General features: G+C 36.9%; 1 protein-coding gene across 9 annotated transcripts in view; it reads right to left on the reverse strand.

Moving 5' to 3' along the window:
* The window catches only part of lrrc17 (leucine rich repeat containing 17), a 112,165-nt gene that overhangs the window by 82,650 nt on the left and 6,586 nt on the right, over positions 1-22,929 (reverse strand). For 8 of the 9 annotated variants that reach the window (XM_062066596.1, XM_062066593.1, XM_062066595.1 and 5 more), the window contains exons 2-3: positions 16,627-16,787; positions 4,433-4,535 (exon numbers count right to left, since the gene is read on the reverse strand). The gene's annotated coding sequence lies outside the window, so the exon portion shown is untranslated. The remainder of the gene's footprint in view (positions 1-4,432; positions 4,536-16,626; positions 16,788-22,929) is intronic. The other variant, XM_062066591.1, reaches the window with a different exon arrangement.

Raw genomic sequence — 22,929 nt, forward strand, 5'->3', positions numbered from 1 at the left:
ATTGATCTGCCTTTTGTGTAAAATAAAATGCTCTAAAATATGAGAAAAAGTGGGTTTTAAGATGAGTTTTAAAAGGGGATAGAGCTGGTAAACCATGGCAGTGAGAGTGTGGGTTAAGCTGCATGGATCTGCCTTGTGTAAAGAAAAAATGCTAGCTTTAAAATGTGAGAAAAAGTGGGTTTTAAGATGAGTTTTAAAAGGGGACGGAGCTGGTAAACCATGGCAGTGAGAGTGTGGCTTAAGCTGCATGGATCTGCCTTTTATGTAAAATAAAATACTAACTCTAAAATATGACAAAAAGTGGGTTTTAAGATGAGTTTTAAAAGGGGACAGAGGTGGTAAACCATGGCAGTGTAAGTTTGGCTTAAGATGCATGAATCTGTCTTTTGTGTAAAAAAAAAAAATGCTCGCTTTAAAATGTGACAAAAAGTGGGTTTTAAGATGAGTTTTGAAAGGGGACAGAGCTGGTAAACCATGGCAGTGAGAGTGTGGGTTAAGCTGCATGGATCTGCCTTTTGTGTAAAAAAAAAAAAATGCTCGCTTTAAAATGTGACAAAAAGTGGGTTTTAAGATGAGTTTTAAAAGGGGACGGAGCTGGTAAACCATGGCAGTGAGAGTGTGGCTTAAGATGCATGGATCTGCATTTTGTGTAAAATACAATACTAGCTCTAAAATATGACAACAAATGGGTTTTAAGTTTTAAAAGGGGACAGAGCTGGTAAACCATGGCAGTGAGAGTGTGGCTTAAGATGCATGGATCTGCCTTTTGTGTAAAAAAAAAAAAAATGCTAGCTTTAGAATGTGACAAAAAGTGGGTTTTAAGATTAGTTTTAAAAGGGGACAGAGCTGGTAAACCATGGCAGTGAGTGTGTGGTTTAAGATGCATGGATCTGTCTTTTGTGTAAAATAAAATACTAGCTCTTAAATATGACAAAAAGTGGGTTTTAAGATGAGTTTTAAAAGGGGACGGAGCTGGTAAACCATGGCAGTGTAAGTTTGGCTTAAGATGCATGGATCAGCCTTTTGTGTAAAGAAAAAATGCTCGCTTTAAAATGTGACAAAAAGTGGGTTTTAAGATGAGTTTTAAAAGGGGACGGAGCTGGTAAACCATGGCAGTGAGTGTGGTTTAAGCTGCATGGATCTGCATTTTGTGTAAAATACAATACTAGCTCTAAAATATGACAACAAATGGGTTTTAAGTTTTAAAAGGGGACAGAGCTGGTAAACCATGGCAGTGAGAGTGTGGCTTAAGATGCATAGATCTGCCTTTTGTGTAAAAAAAAAAAAATGCTAGCTTTAGAATGTGACAAAAAGTGGGTTTTAAGATGAGTTTTAAAAGGGGACAGAGCTGGTAAACCATGGCAGTGAGTGTGTGGTTTAAGATGCATGGATCTGTCTTTTGTGTAAAATAAAATACTAGCTCTTAAATATGACAAAAAGTGGGTTTTAAGATGAGTTTTAAAAGGGGACGGAGCTGGTAAACCATGGCAGTGTAAGTTTGGCTTAAGATGCATGGATCAGCCTTTTGTGTAAAGAAAAAATGCTCGCTTTAAAATGTGACAAAAAGTGGGTTTTAAGATGAGTTTTAAAAGGGGACGGAGCTGGTAAACCATGGCAGTGAGTGTGGTTTAAGCTGCATGGATCTGCATTTTGTGTAAAATACAATACTAGCTCTAAAATATGACAACAAATGGGTTTTAAGTTTTAAAAGGGGACAGAGCTGGTAAACCATGGCAGTGAGAGTGTGGCTTAAGATGCATAGATCTGCCTTTTGTGTAAAAAAAAAAAAAATGCTAGCTTTAGAATGTGACAAAAAGTGGGTTTTAAGATGAGTTTTAAAAGGGGACAGAGCTGGTAAACCATGGCAGTGAGTGTGTGGTTTAAGATGCATGGATCTGTCTTTTGTGTAAAATAAAATACTAGCTCTTAAATATGACAAAAAGTGGGTTTTAAGATGAGTTTTAAAAGGGGACGGAGCTGGTAAACCATGGCAGTGTAAGTTTGGCTTAAGATGCATGGATCAGCCTTTTGTGTAAAGAAAAAATGCTCGCTTTAAAATGTGACAAAAAGTGGGTTTTAAGATGAGTTTTAAAAGGGGACAGAGCTGGTAAACCATGGCAGTGAGAGTGTGGTTCAAGCTGCATGGATCTGCTTTTTTTGTAAAATACAATACTACCTCTAAAATATGACAAAAATGGGTTTTAAGTTTTAAAAGGGGACAGAGCTGGTAAACCGTGGCAGTGAGAGTGGGGCTTAAGATGCATGGATCTGCCTTTTGTGTAAAATACAATACTAGCTGTAAAATATGACAAAAAGTGGGTTTTAAGATGAGTTTTAAAAGGGGACAGAGCTGGTAAACCATGGCAGTGTAAGTTTGGCTTAAGATGCATGGATCTGCATTTTGTGTAAAATACAATACTAGCTCTAAAATATGACAACAAATGGGTTTTAAGTTTTAAAAGGGGACGGAGCTGGTAAACCATGGAAGTGAGAGTGTGGCTTAAGCTGCATGCATCTGCCTTTTGTGTAAAATACAATACTAGCTCTAAAATATGACAAAAAGTGGGTTTTAAGTTTTAAAAGGGGACGGAGCTGGTAAACCATGGTAGTGTAAGTTTGGCTTAAGATGCATGGATCTGCCTTTTGTGTAAAAAAAAATGCTCGCTTTAAAATGTGACAAAAAGTGGGTTTTAAGATGAGTTTTAAAAGGGGACGGAGCTAATAAAACCATGGCAGTGAGAGTGTGGTTCAAGCTGCATGGATCTGCATTTTGTGTAAAATACAATACTAGCTCTAAAATATGACAACAAATGGGTTTTAAGTTTTAAAAGTGGACAGAGCTGGTAAACCATGGCAGTGAGAGTGTGGCTTAAGATGCATGCATCTGCCTTTTGTGTAAAATACAATACTGGCTCTAAAATATAACAAAAAGTGGGTTTTAAGATGAGTTTTAAAAGAGGACAGAGCTGGTAAACCATGGCAGTGTAATTTTGGCTTAAGATGCATGGATTTGCCTTTTGTGTAAAAAAAAATAAATAAATGCTAGTTTTAAAATGTGACAAAAAGTGGGTTTTAAGATGAGTTTTAAAAGGGGACAGAGCTGGTAAACCATGGCAGTGAGAGTGGGGCTTAAGCTGCATGGATCTGCCTTTTGTGTAAAATACAATACTAGCTCTAAAATATGACAAAAAGTGGGTTTTAAGATGAGTTTTAAAAGGGGACAGAGCTGGTAAACCATGGCAGTGTACGTTTGGCTTAAGATGCATGGATTTGCCTTTTGTGTAAAAAAAAAAAAAATGCTAGTTTTAAAATGTGACAAAAAGTGGGTTTTAAGATGAGTTTTAAAAGGGGACAGAGCTGGTAAACAATGGCAGTGAGAGTGTGGTTTAAGCTGCATGGACCTGCATTTTGTGTAAAATACAATACTAGCTCTAAAGTATGACAAAAAGTGGGTTTTAAGATGAGTTTTAAAATGGGACGGAGCTGGTAAACCATGGCAGTGAGAGTGTGGTTCAAGCTGCATGGATCTGCCTTTTGTGTAAAAAAAAATAAAAAATGCTAGCTTTAAAATGTGACAATAAGTGGGTTTTAAGATGAGTTTTGAAAGGGGACGGAGCTGGTAAATAATGGCAGTGTAAGTTTGGCTTAAGATGCATGGATCTGCCTTTTGTGTAAAGAAAAAATGCTAGCTTAAAATGTGACAAAAAGTGGGTTTTAAGATGAGTTTTAAAAGGGGACAGAGGTGGTAAACCATGGCAGTGAGAGTGTGGGTTAAGCAATACAATATAATAATAATAATAATAATACAATACTAGCTCTAAAATGTGACAAAAAGTGGGTTTTGAGGTGAGTTTTAAAAGGGGACAGAGCAGGTAAACCATGGCAGTGTAAGTTTGGCTTAAGATGCATGGATCTGCCTTTTGTGCTTTAGAATGTGACAAAAAGTGGGTTTTAAGATGAGTTTTAAAATGGACACAGCTGGTAAACCATGGCAGTGAGATTGTGGTTTAAGCTGCATGGATCTGCATTTTGTGTAAAATACAATACTAGCTATAAAATATGACAACAAATGGGTTTTAAGATGCATTTTAAAAGGGGACAGAGATGGTAAATCATGGCAGTTTGAGTGTGGCTTTAGCTGCATGGATCTATTGTTTGTGTAAATGACTTGCTCTAACATATATATGCAAGAAGTGAGTTTTTAGGTGCATTTTAAAAGGGGACAGAGATGGTAAATCATGGCGGTTTGAGTGTGGCTTTAGCTGCATGTCTGTTGTGTGCAAGACAGGATGCATGGAAGACAGAAGAAACTGGGTCAGACCTCAAAGTCCTTGATGTGCATGCATCAAGAGAAATATATGCACAAACTCTACAGCATGGACCAAAAAAAAAAATGCTGACATTTTTTTTTTTTGCAAGTTAAATGTCTTACCTGTCCGGGGAGGGAATCCTGCAGATCACCGGTTGGTCCCGCGTCCCCGGCTCCTAATCCTGACATGAGCGCTGCGTCCGAGCCAAGAACGTCTGCCTCTGAACTTAAAGTAAGGAGAGTGAAAAAGGCTTCTCTCTCTCTCTCTCTCTCCCTCGCTCGCTCACTCGCTCCCTCTCTCTACCCCAACTAAGAAGTTAATTGTCAAGGGGGCCACAGGGCTGTGTGTGGTTTAGTGTTACACATCCCATAACACACACATGGACATGGAGGAGGGTCCGCACTGGCTTCCCACCTTCCAAAATAATCCCTCTGAGCTCCTTTAGACCAGGAGTCACCAACCTTTTTGAAAGCAAGAGCTACTTCTTGGGTACTGATTAATGCGAAGGGCTACCAGTTTGATACACACTTAAATAAATTGCCAGAAATAGCCAATTTGCTCAATTTACCTTTAACTCTTTGTTATTATTAATAATTAATGATATTTACACTTAATTGAACGGTTTAAAAGAGGAGAAAACACGAAAAAAATGACAATTAAATTTTGAAACATAGTTTACCTTCAATTTCGACTCTTTAAAATTCAAAATTCAACCGAAAAAAAGAAGAGAAAAACTAGCAAATTCTAATCTTTTTGAAAAAATTAAAAAAATAATTTATGGAACATCATTAGTAATTTTTTCCTGATTAAGATTAATTTTAGAATTTTGATGACATGTTTTAAATAGGTTAAATTCCAATCTGCACTTTGTTAGAATATATAACAAATTGGACCAAGCTATATTTCTAACAAAGACAAAACATTATTTCTTCTAGATTTTCCAGAACAAAAATTTTAAAAGAAATTCAAAAGACTTTGAAATAAGATTTAAATTTGATTCTACAGATTTTCTAGATTTGCCAGAATAATTTTTTGAATATTAATCATAATAAATTTGAAGAAATATTTCACAAATATTCTTCGTCGAAAAAACAGAAGTTAAAATGAAGAATTAAATTAAAATGTATTTATTATTCTTTACAATAAAAAAAAAATACATTTACTTGAACATTGATTTAAATTGTCAGGAAAGAAGAGGAAGGAATTTAAAAGGTAAAAAGGTATATGTGTTTAAAAATCCTAAAATCATTTTTAAGGTTGTATTTTTTCTCTAAAATTGTTTTTCTGAAAGTTATAAGAAGCAAAGTAAAAAAATAAATACATTTATTTAAACAAGTGAAGACCAAGTCTTTAAAATATTTTCTTGGATTTTCAAATTCTATTTGAGTTTTGTCTCCCTTAGAATTAAAAATGTCGGGCAAAGCGAGACCAGCTTGCTAGTAAATAAATACAATTTAAAAAATAGAGGCAGCTCACTGGTAAGTGCTGCTATTTGAGCTATTTTTAGAACAGGCCAGCGGGCTACTCATCTGGTCCTTACGGGCTACCTGGTGCCCGCGGTCACCGCGTTGGTGACCCCTGATATAGAGCATAGTGCTAACACCCCTGATGCACTGCGAGATAGACGTGCCCTTTATGGCCATTGTGATGTCATTCAAGCAGACAGGACACCATTAGAAATGTAAACGTAAGTCTATTTTACGGAGGAAAATCGTACTTCCGATGACTACTGCAGCATTTAGGTAGTAAACAAATCCTGCCACTGTATTATTTTGTATGTATTATTTACTCATGTATAGTTCTCGCGAGTTTTAACTTGCACTTACAGATGTAGCGACCAACTGTAGTTACTGACAGTGGTTTTCTGAAGTGTTCCTGAGCCCATGTGGTGATATCCTTTACACACTGATGTCGCTTTTTGACGCAGTATCGCCTGAGGGATCGAAAGTCACAGGCATTCAATCTTGGTTTTTGGCTTCGTGCAGTGATTTCTCCAGATTCTCCGAACCCTTTGATGATATTACGGACCGTCGATGGTGAAACCCCTAAATTCCTTGCAATAGCTGGTTGAGAAATGTTGTTCTTCAACTGTTCGACCATTTTCTCACGCATTTGTTCACAAAATGAACCATGCTTGTTTGTGAATGACTGAGCATTTCATGGAAGCTGCTTTTATACCCAATCATGGCACCCACCTGTTCCCAATTAACATGTCCACCTGTGGGATGTTCAATCAATCAATCAAAGTTTACTTATATAGCCCTAAATGACGAGTGTCTCAAAGGGCTGCACAAGCGACAACGACATCCTCGGTTCAGATCCCACATCAGGGCAAGAAAAAACTCAACCCAATGGGAGTACAATGAGAAACCTTGGAGGGCACCACGTCCATTGCCCAGTGTGAGAGTCCATTCCATAGTGGATCTAACATAATATTGTGAGAGTCCAGTCCATAGTGGATCTAACATAATAGTGTGAGAGTCCAGTCCAGGATGGATCTAACATAATAGTGTGAGAGTCCAGTCCATAGTGGATGTAACATAATAGTGTGAGAGTCCAGTCCATAGTGGATCTAACATAATAGTGAGAGTCCAGTCCATAGTAGATCTAACATAATAGTGAGAGTCCAGGCCATAGTGGATCTAACATAATATTGTGAGAGTCCAGTCCATGGTGGATCTAACATAATAGTGTGAGAGTCCAGTCCATAGTGGATCTAACATAATAGTGTGAGAGTCCAGTCCATAGTGGATCTAACATAATAGTGTGAGAATCCAGTCCATGGTGGATCTAACATTAGAGTGTGAGAGTCCAGTCCTTAGTGGATCTAACATAATAGTGTGAGAGTCCAGTCCATAGTGGATCTAACATAATAGTGAGAGATTCCAGTCCATAGTGGATCTAACATAATAGTGTGAGAGTCCAGTCCATAGTGGATCTAACATAATAGTGTGAGAGTCCAGTCCATAGTGGATCTAACATAATAGTGTGAGAGTCCAGTCCATAGTGGATCTAACATAATAGTGTGAGAGTCCAGTCCATAGTGGATCTAACATACTAGTGTGAGAGTCCAGTCCATAGTGGATCTAACATAATAGTGAGAGATTCCAGTCCATAGTGGATCTAACATAATAGTGTGAGAGTCCAGTCCATAGTGGATCTAACATAATAGTGTGAGAGTCCAGTCCATAGTGGATCTAACATAATAGTGTGAGAGTCCAGTCCATAGTGGATCTAACATAATAGTGAGAGTCCAGTCCATAGTGGATCTAACATAATAGTGAGAGTCCAGTTCATAGTGGATCTAACATAATAGTGAGAGTCCAGTCCATAGTGGATCTAACATAATAGTGTGAGTCCAGTCCATAGTGGGGCCAGCAGGAGATTTCAAATAAGTGTTTGATGAGCACTCCTGATTATGGGACAAGCAGTAGAAAATGGATGGATGGTACTTTTTCATCACTTATTGTTTGTCTTTGGTACACTAATGTGTATATTTTAGACCATTGGTTCTTTCTTTTATTTTTGCAAAAATATATATGTATATATATTTTTATATTGCTCTTTTTATCTTTGGTATGAACATTATTATGTAAACTCGAAGTTATTGTTTTTTTGGGGTTTTTTTTGTTCTTTGTTGTTGCTATTTTTGTATCACAACATTTTATTATGTGATCATGTTGTACTGCATTGTAATCATTTGTTTTGTGACTGTGTGATGTTTTTTTTGCCCGGACCCCAGGAAGAATAGTCTCCACTGCGGTGTAGACTAATGGGGATCCTTAATAAACTAAACTCCTCAACTTTATACTATATCCTCTTGAAAATGAGAGTCCAGAACGCGAAATGGACATTCAGTGCCTTTTATCTCCACGACAATACATCGGCGAAATGCTTTAACTACGAGCTAACGTGATAGCATCGTGCTTTAACTGCATATAGAAACAAAAAAAATAAACCCCCGACTGGAAGGATAGATAGAAAATCAACAATACTATTAAACCGTGGACATGTAAATACACGGTTAATGTTTTCCAGGCTGGCGAAGGTTAACAATGCTGTGCTAACGACGCCATTGAAGCTAACTTAGCAACCGGACCGCACAGAGCTATGCTAAAAACATTAGCTCTCCACCTACGCCAGCCAGCCCTCATCTGCTCATCAACACCCGTGCTCACCTGCGTTCCAGCGATCGGCAGAAGGACGAAGGACTTCACCCGATGCGTTTGGCGGCCCAGAGACGTAGGAAGTCAAGATGAGGTCGGCGGCTAGCGCGGCTAGCGCGGCTAGCGCGGCTAGCGCGTCTGCTCTCCAACAAAGTCCTCCTGGTTGTGTTGCTGTAGTCCGCTGCTAATACACCGATCCCACCTACAACTGTCTTCTTTGCAGCCTTCATTGTTCATTAGACAAATTGCAAAAGATGTCCAGAATACTGTGGAATTATGAAATGAAAACAGAGCTTTTTGTATAGGATTCTACGGGGTACCATAACTTCCGTTACTCTGACTTCGTCACGCGCATACGTCATCATACCGCGACGTTTCAGCCGGATATTTCCCGGGAAATTTTAAATGTCACTTTATAAGTTAACCCGGCCGTATTGGCATGTGTTGCAATGTTAAGATTTCATCATTGATATATAAACTATCAGACTGCGTGGTCGCTAGTAGTGGCTTTCAGTAGGCCTTTAAATATCTTGTCTTTGCAGTTTATTCAATTGAATATAAGTTGAAAAGGATTTTCAAATCATTGTATTCTGTTTTTATTTACCATTTACACAACGTGCCAACTTCACTGGTTTTGGGGTTTGGAGTAACATACTGTCTCTATTTACGACGACATTTCTAGTACATGTATGCACGAAACAAGTCATTCTATTCTATTCTATATGTTTCTATGATGCAATAGTGGCGTTGACCACAGCCGCCGCCTCTCCCACAACTGCTTGTTTACATGTACCGATACACACATGGAGCTAGTCGGTAATTATTTGCTCCTCTGGTGTCCCCCTTCTCCAGTGCATCAACAGTACCATATTAGGTTCACAATTGTGCTCCGTCCCGAATAAATCGCTTGCTGCCAAACTCTTTCAAATGGCTTGAAGGCACTTGAGGTCGAAGTAAATAGTCAGAGGAGGACATGGAATGATTTATACGCCACTTTACTATAAGAGTTTGTCAAAGTTTGCTGTCAGAAGACAAACAGTAGTCAGTAGCTGAGCCTGAATATGCCAGCATTGGATTTGTAATACCATGTTAAGACTCTTGGGGCAGTGTGGAGTTGTGCATTTATATACCATTGATTACCATACATTTGTTTACATGTGACACCCTGCACGTATCAGCAAGTATTCAAAACAGGGACTTTTTCTGGTCTTACGGAGACTTTTGCATGGCCTTTCCTAACAAACAGGGTCCTGCACGGGACCCCGTTTCCCCATCAAAAACACGCCGTGTTGTTTGTGACCTAAAGGACGCGACGCAAGAAAGATCAATTGTTTTTACAAATATTGTCTTTACTACAGCGTGCGTAAAAACTGCATGCGTCATGGCCAATTATGCAGAGTCAACAATGACGTCATCTAACCAGCCAGCCTGAACACTGGATATGACCTATGACCTCACACAAAATGTTTAGACCAGTGGTCCCCAACCTTTTTGTAGCTGTGGACCGGTCAACGCTTGAAAATGTGTCCCACGGACCGGTGGGGGGGGGGGGGGGGGTGGGGGGGGGTATTTAAAAAAAATACATTACATTTTTTTTTTTTTTTTTTTTTTTTTTACATAAATAAATACAATCATGTGTGCTTACGGACTGTATCCCTGCAGACTGTATTGATCTATATTGATATATAATGTATATATTGTGTTTTTTATGTTGATTTCATTAAAAAAAAAAAAAAAATTAATTACTTGTGCGGCCCGGTACCAATCGGTCCGCGGAGCGGTACCGGGCCGCGGAGCGGTACCGGGCCGCGGCCCGGTGGTTGGGGACCACTGGTTTAGACCACGAGCGAATTTTCAAATAATCATTTATTAAATGACACGTTTCATCTTGAGCTCCGGTTATGGGATTTATAGTCGTAGATTGATAATAATAATATAGCAAATATATAATTATTAGAGATGCCCGATAATGTCTTTTTTGCCGATATCCCATATTCCGATATCGTCCAACTCTTAATTACCAATTCCGATATCAACCGATACCGATATATACAGTCGTGGAATTAATGTATTATTATGCCTAATTTTGTTGTGATGCCCCGCTGGATGCATTAAACAATGTAACAAGGTTTTCCAAAAATTAATCAACTCAAGTTATGGAAAAAAATGCCAACATGGCACTGCCATATTTATTATTGAAGTCACAAAGTGCATTATTTTTTTTAACATGCCTCAAAACAGCAGCTTGGAATTTGGGACATGCTCTCCCTGAGAGAGCATGAGGAGGTTGAGGTGGGGAGGGGGCGGGGTGTATATTGTAGCGTCCCGGAAGAGTTAGTGCTGCAAGGGGTTCTGGGTATTTGTTCTGTTGTGTTTATGTTGTGCTACGGTGCGGATGTTCTCCCGAAATGTGTTTGTCATTCTTGTTTGGTGTGGGTTCACAGTGTGGCGCATATTTGTAACAGTGTTAAAGTTGTTTATACGGCTACCCTCAGTGTGACCTGTATGGCTGTTGACCAAAGTATGCCTTGCATTCACTTGTGTGTGTGTGAAAAGCCGTAGGTATTATGTGATTGGACCGGCACGCAAAGGCAGTGCCTTTAAGGTTTATTGGCGCTCTGTACTTCTCCCTACGTCCGTGTATACAGCGGCGTTTTAAAAAGTCATAAATTTTACTTTTTGAAACCGATAATTTCCGATATTACATTTTAAAGCATTTATCGGCAGCCCGATATTATCGGACACCTCTAATAATTATGATATATCAATCTCGTGGTACGCCAAATAATCACTTAATAATTAATAAGTAGGGATGTCCGATAATGGCTTTTTGCCGATATCCGATATTTCGATATTGTCCAACTCTTTAATTACCGATACCGATATCAACCGATACCAATATCAACCGATATATGCAGTCGTGGAATTAACACATTATTATGCCTAATTTGGACAACCAGGTATGGTGAAGATAAGGTACTTTTTAAAAAAATTAGTAAAATAAGATAAATAAATTAAAAACATTTTCTTGAATAAAAAAGAAAGTACAACAATATAAAAACAGTTACATAGAAACTAGTAATGAATGAAAATGAGTAAAATTAACTGTTAAAGGTTAGTACTATTAGTGGAGCAGCAGCACGCACAATCATGTGTGCTTACGGACTGTATCCCTTGCAGACTGTATTGATATATATTGATATATAATGTAGGAAGCAGAATATTAATAACAGAAAGAAACAACCCTTTTGTGTGAATGAGTGTAAATGGGGGAGGGAGGTTTTTTGGGTTGGTGCACTAATTGTAAGTGTATCTTGTGTTTTTTATGTTGATTTAATAAAAATTTAAAAAAATAAAAATAAATTAAAAAAACGATACCGATAATAAAAAAACCGATACCGATAATTTCCGATATTACATTTTAACGCATATATCGGCCAACATCTATTAATAAGTAGTAATTATTACCTATATTTAAACAGTGTTACTGTTCAGTGGTTCAATGTAATGTTACAGTGGCCAAAAATATCAAATATACTTGTTAAATAAAACCTCTGTCTTGTTTTTAATGAACGTTTAGCCCTACTAAGCTACCGTATTTCAATGTTGGTTATTATGGTGGTATTTAGAGAGCCAAGTGTTTTCTGAGGGTGTACTTAGCGAAACAAGTTTGAGAACCACTGCGCTAAATAATTTCTTCTTATTGTTATTATTGACATGATGGGTAATGTTGTCATTATTATTGTCCTTATAATTATTATTATTATTATTATTAACAGTAATCACTAGTCATGATAACTGAATTTACCTTTAAGGATCATACAAAAAAAGACAATGCATTTGCAAATACAAATGTATATTTATTTGCGTTCACAATACAGTCATCCCTCGTTTATTGCTGTTAATTGGTTCCAGGCCTGTCCATGGTTAAAGAATTTCTGCGGAGTAGGAATTATTTATTCAAAATCAAATATTTGTGTTGCGAGAACATAAATAGAAACTCTTTACGGTCTTCTAAATACAGGTTTTAATTATGAGTGCTGTCTCGGCATGGAATTACACTTTTTGAATTGAATTGAAGTATTTATTTCAAACCTGCACAGTACAACAACACACGTTTTTTTTTCTTTTTTACATTTTGGCAGAGACATTTATGCAAGGCTTGAAAAGGGGTTGGATGAAGCAGATGCTTATAATATCCCAGCCCCTCTCACTCATTCCACATTAAACATAAACAATATAATACAAGAACAATACTATACAAACAAAAACAAGAAAAGCTCCTGTACACTAACAATACAATAGTACCACTGTTACTGTGAGACAAGACGAGACAAGACACACACACACACACACACACACACACACACACACACACACACACACACACACACACACACACACACACACACACACACACACACACACACACACACACACACACACACACACACACACACAGGCCCAAACACTCCCTGACCATACACCTGTACTTCTTTTTTAAACAGTCTTTTAAATTGAATCATGTTAGAACAGGTTTTTAAAAGCCCACTGAAATGATTTTTTTTTTTTATTTAAACGGGGATAGCAGATCCATTCTATGTGTCATACTTGATCATTTCGCGATATTGCCATATTTTTGCTGAAAGGATTTAGTAGAGAACATCGACGATAAAGTTCGCAACTTTTGGTCGCTGATAAAAAAAAAGCCTTGCCTGTACCGGAAGTAGCGTGACGTCGCAGGTTGAAAGGCTCCTCACATTTCCCCATTGTTTACACCAGCAGCGAGAGCGATTCGGACCGAGAAAGCGACGATTACCCCATTAATTTGAGCGTGGATGAGGTATGTGAGAGTGAAGGACTAGAGTGCAGTGCAGGATGTATCTTTTTTCGCTCTGACCGTAACTTAGGTACAAGCTGGCTCATTGGATTCCACACTCTCTCCTTTTTCTATTGTGGATCACGGATTTGTATTTTAAACCACCTCGGATACTATATCCTCTTGAAAATGAGAGTCGAGAATGCGAAATGGACATTCACAGTGACTTTTATCTCCACGACAATACATCGGTGAAGCGCTTTAGCTACGGAGCTAATGTGATAGCATCGTGCTTAAATGCAGATAGAAACAAAATAAATAAGCCCCTGACTGGAAGGATAGACAGAAGATCAACTATACTACTATCAGGAGACACCGAACCAAACACTGGACCTGTAACCACACGGTTAATGCTGTGCCGCCTGTCGAAGCCTAGCAATGCTGTTGCTAACGACGCCATTGAAGCTAACTTAGCTTCGGGACCTCGTCAGAGCTATGATAAAAACATTAGCGCTTGCTGGTCAGTCCCGAATTCTTAAATGGCACATAAGCTGATGTTTATATTCAATCACCAGGCAGTAGTTGGTATTTTGTGGTTTATTCTCCAAGCTTAGAGGACAAACGTGAGACCAACCCAGTACATAAGCGTTCCCTCGCCCGGTCCAGATCGGTCTCGTGCCGGTATTTAGCCTTAGACGGAGTTTACCACCCGCTTTGGGCTGCATTCCCAAGCAACCCGACTCCGAGAAGACCGAGCCCCGGCGCGCCGGAGGCCGACACCAGCCTGACACCATCCACGGGCAAAGCCTCCATCAGAAGGACTTAGGCCCCCGCGCGGCACCGGGCAAAGCGGTCTTCTGTACGCCACATGTCCCTCGCCCAACCGCCGGGCGGGGATTCGGCGCTGGGCTCTTCATAGCGCGTCTGCTATCCAACTCCAAAGTCCTCCTGGTTGTGTTGCTGCAGCCAGCCGCTAATACACCGATCCCACCTACAACTTTCTTCTTTGCAGTCTCCATTGTTCATTAAACAAATTGCAAAAGATTCACCAACACAGATGTCCAGAATACTGTGGAATTATGAGATGAAAACAGAGCTTTTTTGTATTGGATTCAATGGTGTACCAATACTTCCATTTAACTACTGACGTCACGCGCATACGTCATCATATCTAGACGTTTTTCAACCGGAAGTGTGGCGGGAAATTTAAAATGTCACTTTATAAGTTAACCCGGCCGTATTGGCATGTGTTGCAATGTTAAGATTTCATCATTGATATATAAACTATCCGACTGCGTGGTCGATAGTAGTGGCTTTCAGTAGGCCTTTAAGACAAGACTTAAAACAGTCCACTGTGGGAGCAGTTTGCCCATGGAGGGGCAGAGTGTTCCAGAGCTTAGGGCCGACCACAGAGAAGGCCCTGTCTCCCCTGGATTTAAGTCTGGTCTTGGGCACCACGAGCTGGAGCTGGCTCTCGGACCTCAGAGCGCGCGCAGGAGTGTAAATTTGGATGAGGTCCGAGATATACTGAGGTGCCAGTCCATGTAAAGCTTTAAAAACAAACAGCAAGGTTTTAAAATCAATTTTCTAAAATGAACAGGGAGCCAGTGCAAACTCTGAAGAATTGGGGTTCTATGCTCACGTTTCCTGAGTGGGCATATGAAACTGGTGGGGTTCGGTACCTCCAACAAGGTTAAGAACCACTGCTTTATACAAAAAGGGTGAAACAAATCAAGGGTAAACCCTTTTTAACTACAGAAAAATATAGATATTTGTCGCAATCTCGCATTCGCAGCCTTTGTTTAGCATTTTGTGCACATTTAGTGTATATATTTCTAGTTGTGTGTGACATACAGTAAAATGCTACACTGCAAAAAGTCAGTGTTCAAAAACAAGAAAAAAAAATACTTTTTTATTTGAACTAAGCAAAATTATCTGCCAATAGAACAAGACAATTCGGCTTGTCAAGACTTTCCAAAACAAGTCAAATTAGCTAACCTCAATGGACCCACAAATACCTTAAAATAAGTATATTCTCACTAATAACAAGTGCACTTTTCTTGGTAGAAGAAAAAATTAGACCTTTTTGCTCAATATGTTGAAAAATATTCTTAAATTAACTAAATGCTAGTGCCGTTATCTTGAAAACAAATTTTCATGCTTGAAGTAAGAAATTATTACTTTAAAAAAGTAGTTTTATACTTGTGAGTAGGGATGTCCGATAATGGCTTTTTGCCGATATCCGATATTCCGATATTGTCCAACTCTTTAATTACCGATACCGATATCAACCGATACCGATACCAACCGATATATGCAGTCGTGGAATTAACACATTATTATGCCTAATTTGGACAACCAGGTATGGTGAAGATAAGGTACTTTTTCAAAAAATTAGTAAAATAAGATAAATAAATTAAAAACATTTTCTTGAATAAAAAAGAAAGTACAACAATATAAAAACAGTTACATAGAAACTAGTAATGAATGAAAATGAGTAAAATTAACTGTTAAAGGTTAGTACTATTAGTGGAGCAGCAGCACGCACAATCATGTGTGCTTACGGACTGTATCCCTTGCAGACTGTATTGATATATAATGTAGGAACCAGAATATTAATAACAGAAATAAATGGGGGGAGGGAGGTTTTTTGGGTTGGTTCACTAATTGTAAGTGTATCTTGTGTTTTTTATGTTGATTTAATAAAAAAATAAAATAAAAAATAAATACATTTAAAAAAAAAAAAAAACCCCGATACTGATAATTAAAAAAATGATACCGATAATTTCCGATATTACATTTTAACGCATATATCGGCCGATAATATCGGCAGGCCGATATTATCGGACATCTCTACTTGTGAGTGTTGATGACACAGCTTTGCATCAGTTGATATTCTAGTTTCAAGCATGTTTTACTCAATATAGCTCATCAAATCTCAGCTGTAATATCTTACTGAGATCATTTAGGACCAAAACACTTAAAACAAGTACAACACTCTTAACATAAAATCTGCTTAGTGAGAAGAATTATCTTATCAGACAGAAAATAAGCAAATATCACCCTTATTTGAGATATGTAATCTTACTTAAATTTCAGTTTTTGCAGTGTAGAATGACTACTCTGCATTAAGAGAACATAATAGCAATGGAAATCCAACAAAAACTGCCAAAGTGATTCATTGCAATTGTGCAATTTGGAGTCGGTTTGGCGACAATGTAAACACAAAACCCAGCAGACCCCTAATTAGGCTGAAGTTGCACTTCCTTCCTTATTCACTCCTCTGCATGTTCCTCTATCTGGTCCACGTCCTAAACATTGTATCACTTACTTGCTTCGCTCACCTTTCCAGGGACTGTTTGGCCAACTTTGCCTTTTGTCTCTCTTTTGTTGTCTCTCCACTCTACCTGGACACCTTCCATCACACACAGCTGCACAGACGCGACCATTTAGGCCAGGGGTGTCCAAACTTTTTCCACTGAGGGCCGCACACTGAAAAATCAAAGCAAGAGGGGGCCATTTTGATATTTTTTTATTTAAAAAAAAACATGCAATATATGGATTAAAAAAATATACATTTAGGCCTCCACTCTGGCTTGATCCCAGGGACCCCAAAGGGTTTTGGTCAAAAAAATATTAAAAATGTGTCATTATTTAGTATTATTATTATCAATATTATTCAAGGTTTTAAATTAGGTATATCTGTCAATATAAAGTTGTTAAAGATTTAAGTTGTATGCCCTTTTTGTAAAAGAAAATCCAGTTTTTTTATGGAAAAAACACAAAATATGCAATATTTTCAGCCAATAAAAATTTTAGGTGGAATATTTGAGATTATATAATAATCCATCCATCCATCCATTTTCTACCGCTTATTCCCCGGAGCCTTAAAAAGGCCAATAACTCATAACAACATTGATTTTAATTCATTATTATTTTTTTGGAGCAATGACACTTTAAAAAAAAGTCCCACTAAAATTATTGGGGATCCAAAAGAACTCATTAAAGTGTTAAAAAATAAATTGTAATTTTTTAAAATTTATAACACAATAATCTCGGGATCAACTTCAGATCTATCCGTCAATTATAAGTAGGGATGTCCGATAATGGCTTTTTGCCGATATCCGATATTCCGATATTGTCCAACTCTTTAATTACCGATACCGATATCAACCGATATATGCGGTCGTGGAATTAACACATTATTATGCCTAATTTGGACAACCAGGTATGGTGAAGATAAGGTACTTTTAAAAAAAAATAATAAAATAAGATAACTAAATTAAAAACATTTTCTTGAATAAAAAAGAAAGTAAAACAATATAAAAACAGTTACATTGAAACTAGTAATTAATGAAAATGAGTAAATTTAACTGTTAAAGGTTAGTACTATTAGTGGAGCAGCAGCACGCACAATCATGTGTGCTTACGGACTGTATCCCTTGCAGACTGTATTGATATATATTGATATATAATGTAGGAAGCAGAATATTGATAACAGAAAGAAATGGGGGGAGGGAGGTTTTTTGGGTTGGTGCACTAATTGTAAGTGTATCTTGTGTTTTTTATGTTGATTTAATAATAAAAAAATAAAAAAACGATACATATAATAAAAAAAACGATACCGATAATTTCCGATATTACATTTTAACGCATTTTAGGACATCCCTAATTATAAGTTTTATTGTTGTTTATGTTTTTTGTTTGTTCGTTTTAGGCCCTTCTTTAAAAAAAAAAAAACAGCTTAGTTTTTTTATATGGCAAACACAAAATATGCAACATTTTCCCCAAAAAATATCTCAAAGTGGAATATTTGATGTGACGTAATTGGAGCCTCGAATAGGTCAATAATTCATAACGACATTGATTTTGATTCATTATTATTTTTTAAAGAAAGAAACAGCCTGCATGGCAGCTTTATGTTATTACAGTCAACATTGCAACATTTTCTTGTTACATTTCACCTGTTTGCTCTTTTATACCACTTTTTATGTTTTACTTTTTTTTTTGTCGTATTTTTAGAATGTGACGTGGGGCCGTTAAAAAATGACCTGCGGGCCGAAAATGGACACTTTGGACACCCCTGATTTAGGCGCATCAAAAGACTCCCCCAAGGGTTCATGTGCAATGCCTGTTGTATGACTTCCTTCTTTATAGGCCAGAAAGTCCTGAGTGTGCAGTCTCACATGAAAAGACAGCCAGCATGAATCACTGTTAAGATCAGGGATGCTGTGTTTTCCCAGCCTGTCCAGTCCTCCCACTTATCAAAACGACACTTTATTATGCTCACACTGGGTCATGTTGTCAATGATTAAAAGTCAACTTGCTATTGCACCGTGGCTCTGGAATTTACACGCTCGATAGAGGAGGGGATCGCAACTGGCGGCCCGCGAACCACATCTAAATCAAAGCGGCCATTTTTACAGCAAATTCCTAAAGGCAGCACGGTACTCTTTTCCGCATTGAAGATCGTGGTCAATGAGACAGAATGAAATAAATGAATACATACTTTACATAAATGTGTCACTAATGAATTACAATTGGAATACACTTAGGGCTGTCAAACTATTAAAATATTTAGTCACGATTAATTGCATTTTTCTCCCTAGAAAACTCATTATTAATGAGAATTTAATATGCTGAATTATTATGCCTTTTTAAACAGCTCACGCAAAATCAGAATCAAAATAATTTTTTATTTGGGACACACACACACACAAGACATTGTATATATATATATATATATATATATATATATATATATATATATATATATATATATATATATATATATATATATATATATACACATATATACATGTTTGTATACATATACATGTATATATACATGTTTGTATACACATACATATACATGTATATTTACATGTATATATACATATATATATGTATGTATATATACATGTATGTATGTGTATGTGTATACAAACATGTATATATACATGTATGTATATGTATGTGTATACAAACATGTATGTATATATATATATATATATATATATATATATATATATACACATGTATTTATATGTATGTGTATACATACATGTATGAATGTATGTATGTATATGTGTGTGTGTATGTATTTATATATATATATATATATATATATATATATATATATATATATATATATATATATATATATATATATATGTATATGTATATGTATATGTATGTATATGTGTGTGTGTATGTATGTATTTATATATATATATATATATATATATATATATATATATATATATATATATATATATATATATATATATATATATATATATATATATATATATATATATATATATATATATGTATATGTATATGTATATATATATACATATATATATGTGTATGTATGTACATGTGTGAAAGTATGTATGTATGTATGTATATATGTGTGTGTATATATACATACATTTATTTGTCCTTTTACCTGCAGGGTTCAAAGCGTAGGAAAAAGTAGCGGCTTTACAGTAAACTACTTATTTTGCAATTAAGTTAATTGCTTTAATATTCAATTATTTCACAGTTCTATCATTTATTTCATGATTCAATTAATTATTTAATGTTTTAATTATTTCATGATTTAAATATTCATAAAATTCTGGTGACTGAGCTGCCAGTTTTTAAAGTAAAATCTAAATATGTTTTTTGCAGCTTATGTAAAAAAAAATATTTGTAATGTATTATATATATACATGTATATTCATATAATACTCATTGTTAAAATCGGCCCTCTGAGGGCAACCATAACTGCGATGTGGCCCTCAATGTAAAACCAGTTTGACACCCCGGCTCTACTGGGAAAACCAGTGTCCTCTGCAGTGGACCTTTTTTTTTTTTTTTTTTTCAAAAAACTTGTACCTCTGACAAAAGAAATAAACCAAAAATAAATGTTCACTGCAGAGGACGCTGGATCAGTAGGTTATAATAATAATAAAAATAATAATAATACAATGAATAATAATAATAATAATACCCCCCCACACCTCAATCCCGCCCCCCAACCCCGCCCACCTCAACCTCCTCATGCTCTCTCAGGGAGAGCATGTCCCAAATTCCAAGCTGCTGTTTTCAGGCATGTTGAAAAAAATAATGCACTTTGTGACTTCAATAATAATAAATATGGCAGTGCCATGTTGGCATTTTTTTTCCATAACTTGAGTTGATTTATTTTTGGAAAACCTTGTTACATTGTTTAATGCATCCAGCGGGGCATCACAACAAAATTAGGCATAATAATGTGTTAATTCCGCGACTGTATATATCAGTATCGGTTGATATCGGTATCTGTAATTAAGAGTTGGACAATATCGGATATCGGCAAAAAAGCCATTATCGGACATCTCTAATTACAGTATATTATCATACTTTTCGGACATGTTTTTATCTAAATAAAAATACTTAACTTTACAGAAAACTACCCATCAAATTCATAAAAATGACAACAAATTGTATGTTGTTCTTTACAGCATGTAACTGTAAATTATAAAAAAAACTATTACTGTTTTTTTGCATAAAAATTCTGTTGACAGAGCTGCCAGTTTTTGACTGTAAAATCTGCGGTTGTTGTTTTTAACGGTGTATTACTGTAAATAGAAAGATGGTACTTTTTTTTTACGGTAGAAAAACTGGCAGCTAAGTTGCCCAGAATAAATAAAAAAAATAACTTGGACTGTTTTTCCATTAACAATAAAATGTTGTAAAAACCAATGTCAATTCAACACAGGTCGAGGGTGGGGTGGGGGTGGTTGGGGGCGTGGTTATTTACAGCTAGAATTCACCAACTCGAGTATTTCATATATATTTCATATATATATATATATGTATGAAATACTTGACTTTCAGTGAATTCTAGCTATATATATATATATATATATATATATATATATATATATATATATATATATATATATATATATATATATATATATATATATATATATATATATATATATATATATATATTATTTTATTTACATAGAGAGAAAAAAAAAATACTTGAATTTCAGTGTTCCGGTGGCTATCCATTAGATGGCAGTATTGTCCTGTTTAACTTCTCCGTTCATTGGGCAGGCAAGCTGTTTATATTGTGGGAAAGCGGACGTGAGAACAGGCTGTCCCCACTCAGTCTCAAGTCCGCATTGAGCTGGAGGGGACGTGGCCTCCAGCTCCGGCTGAATACCGGGAGTTTGTCGGGAGAAAATCTCTGCCGGGAGGTTGTCGGTAGAGGCGCTGAATACCGGGATTCTCCCGCTAAAAATGGGAGGGTTGGCAAGTATGGCTTTATAACAATTAGGGAGGTTTGCGTCATGTTTTTCCTCCTACGGAAACCATATTAAAAAAAAAACTTTTTTTTTTTTCCTCATCTTTTTCCATTTTTCATACATTTTTAAAAAAGCTCCAGGGAGCCACTAGGGCGGCGCTAAAGAGCCGCTCTAGAGCCGCGGGTTGCCGACCCCTGCCCTAGTCTCTTACGTGAATGAGATATATAATATTATTTGATATTTTACGGTAATGTGTTAATAATTTCACACATAAGTCGCACCCCCAGCCAAACTATGAAAACAACAGCGAGTTATAGTCCGAAAAATACGGTACTTTAATTAATAATGAAATCCAGAGTCGAATTCATACATTATTGGCTGTTACAAGCGGCCCTCTGATGGCAGTGTGGCCCTCAATGAAAATCAGTTTGACATCCCTGATTTAGAGAAACACAAAACCTTATCATACGCGCTCATATATGTGATCTCTTGCATCTTACCCCTTGGTCTCAATACCTTCTAGTCCTGAAAGGCTTTTATTTTGAAATACGGTCATTTGAAACGCTTCATTATGTCGAAGACGTCCAATTCGGGAATACCAGGTGTCACCCTGATCTGCCATCACGTTCGCGCATGCTTGCCCTGGCCTCATTACAACATTCCTGGTTTGAATCCTATTGCTGCAGGGCAGAAGGGGGGGAGACACGTTCCACTAGAATTTTTAGCCTATGTTGTGGTGTTGCACGCTATAGACTCAAAAACACTCCCATCTGGCTAAAGGAGGTCATTACTGTATCTGCCAGTATCTGCCTTTTGTCTGAAGCTCAGATGTCTGCTGTTTCTTTTTAAAGCTGTGGGAGGAAAAACATTGACAATGTAAAATATAGTTGAGACCAATGGGGTGCACTACAAGGCTGCAACCAGCAGAGGCGCTGTTTAGTCTGCCATCAAAATATATGCACACCATGTTCAAGTTCAAGTTAAAGGCCTACTGAAATGAAAATGTTTTATTTAGACGGGAATAGCAGATCCATTCTATGTGTCATACTTGATCCTTTCGCGATATTGCCATGTTTTTGCTGAAAGGATTTAGTAGAGAACAACGACGATAAAGTTTGCAGCTTTTGGTCGCTGATAAAAAAAAAAAGCCTTGCCTGTACTGGAAGTAGCGTGACGTCACAGGAGCTAGTATTCCTCACAATTCCCCGTTGTTTACAATGGAGCGAGAGAGATTCGGACCGAGAAAGCGACGATTACCCCATTAATTTGAGCGAGGATGAAAGATTCGTGGATGAGGAACGTTAGAGTGAAGGACTAGAGTGCAGTGCAGGACGTATCTTTCTTCG

The sequence above is a fragment of the Entelurus aequoreus genome, linkage group LG12 (assembly GCF_033978785.1).
Source record: "Entelurus aequoreus isolate RoL-2023_Sb linkage group LG12, RoL_Eaeq_v1.1, whole genome shotgun sequence".
Classification (NCBI taxonomy): Eukaryota; Metazoa; Chordata; class Actinopteri; order Syngnathiformes; family Syngnathidae; genus Entelurus; species Entelurus aequoreus.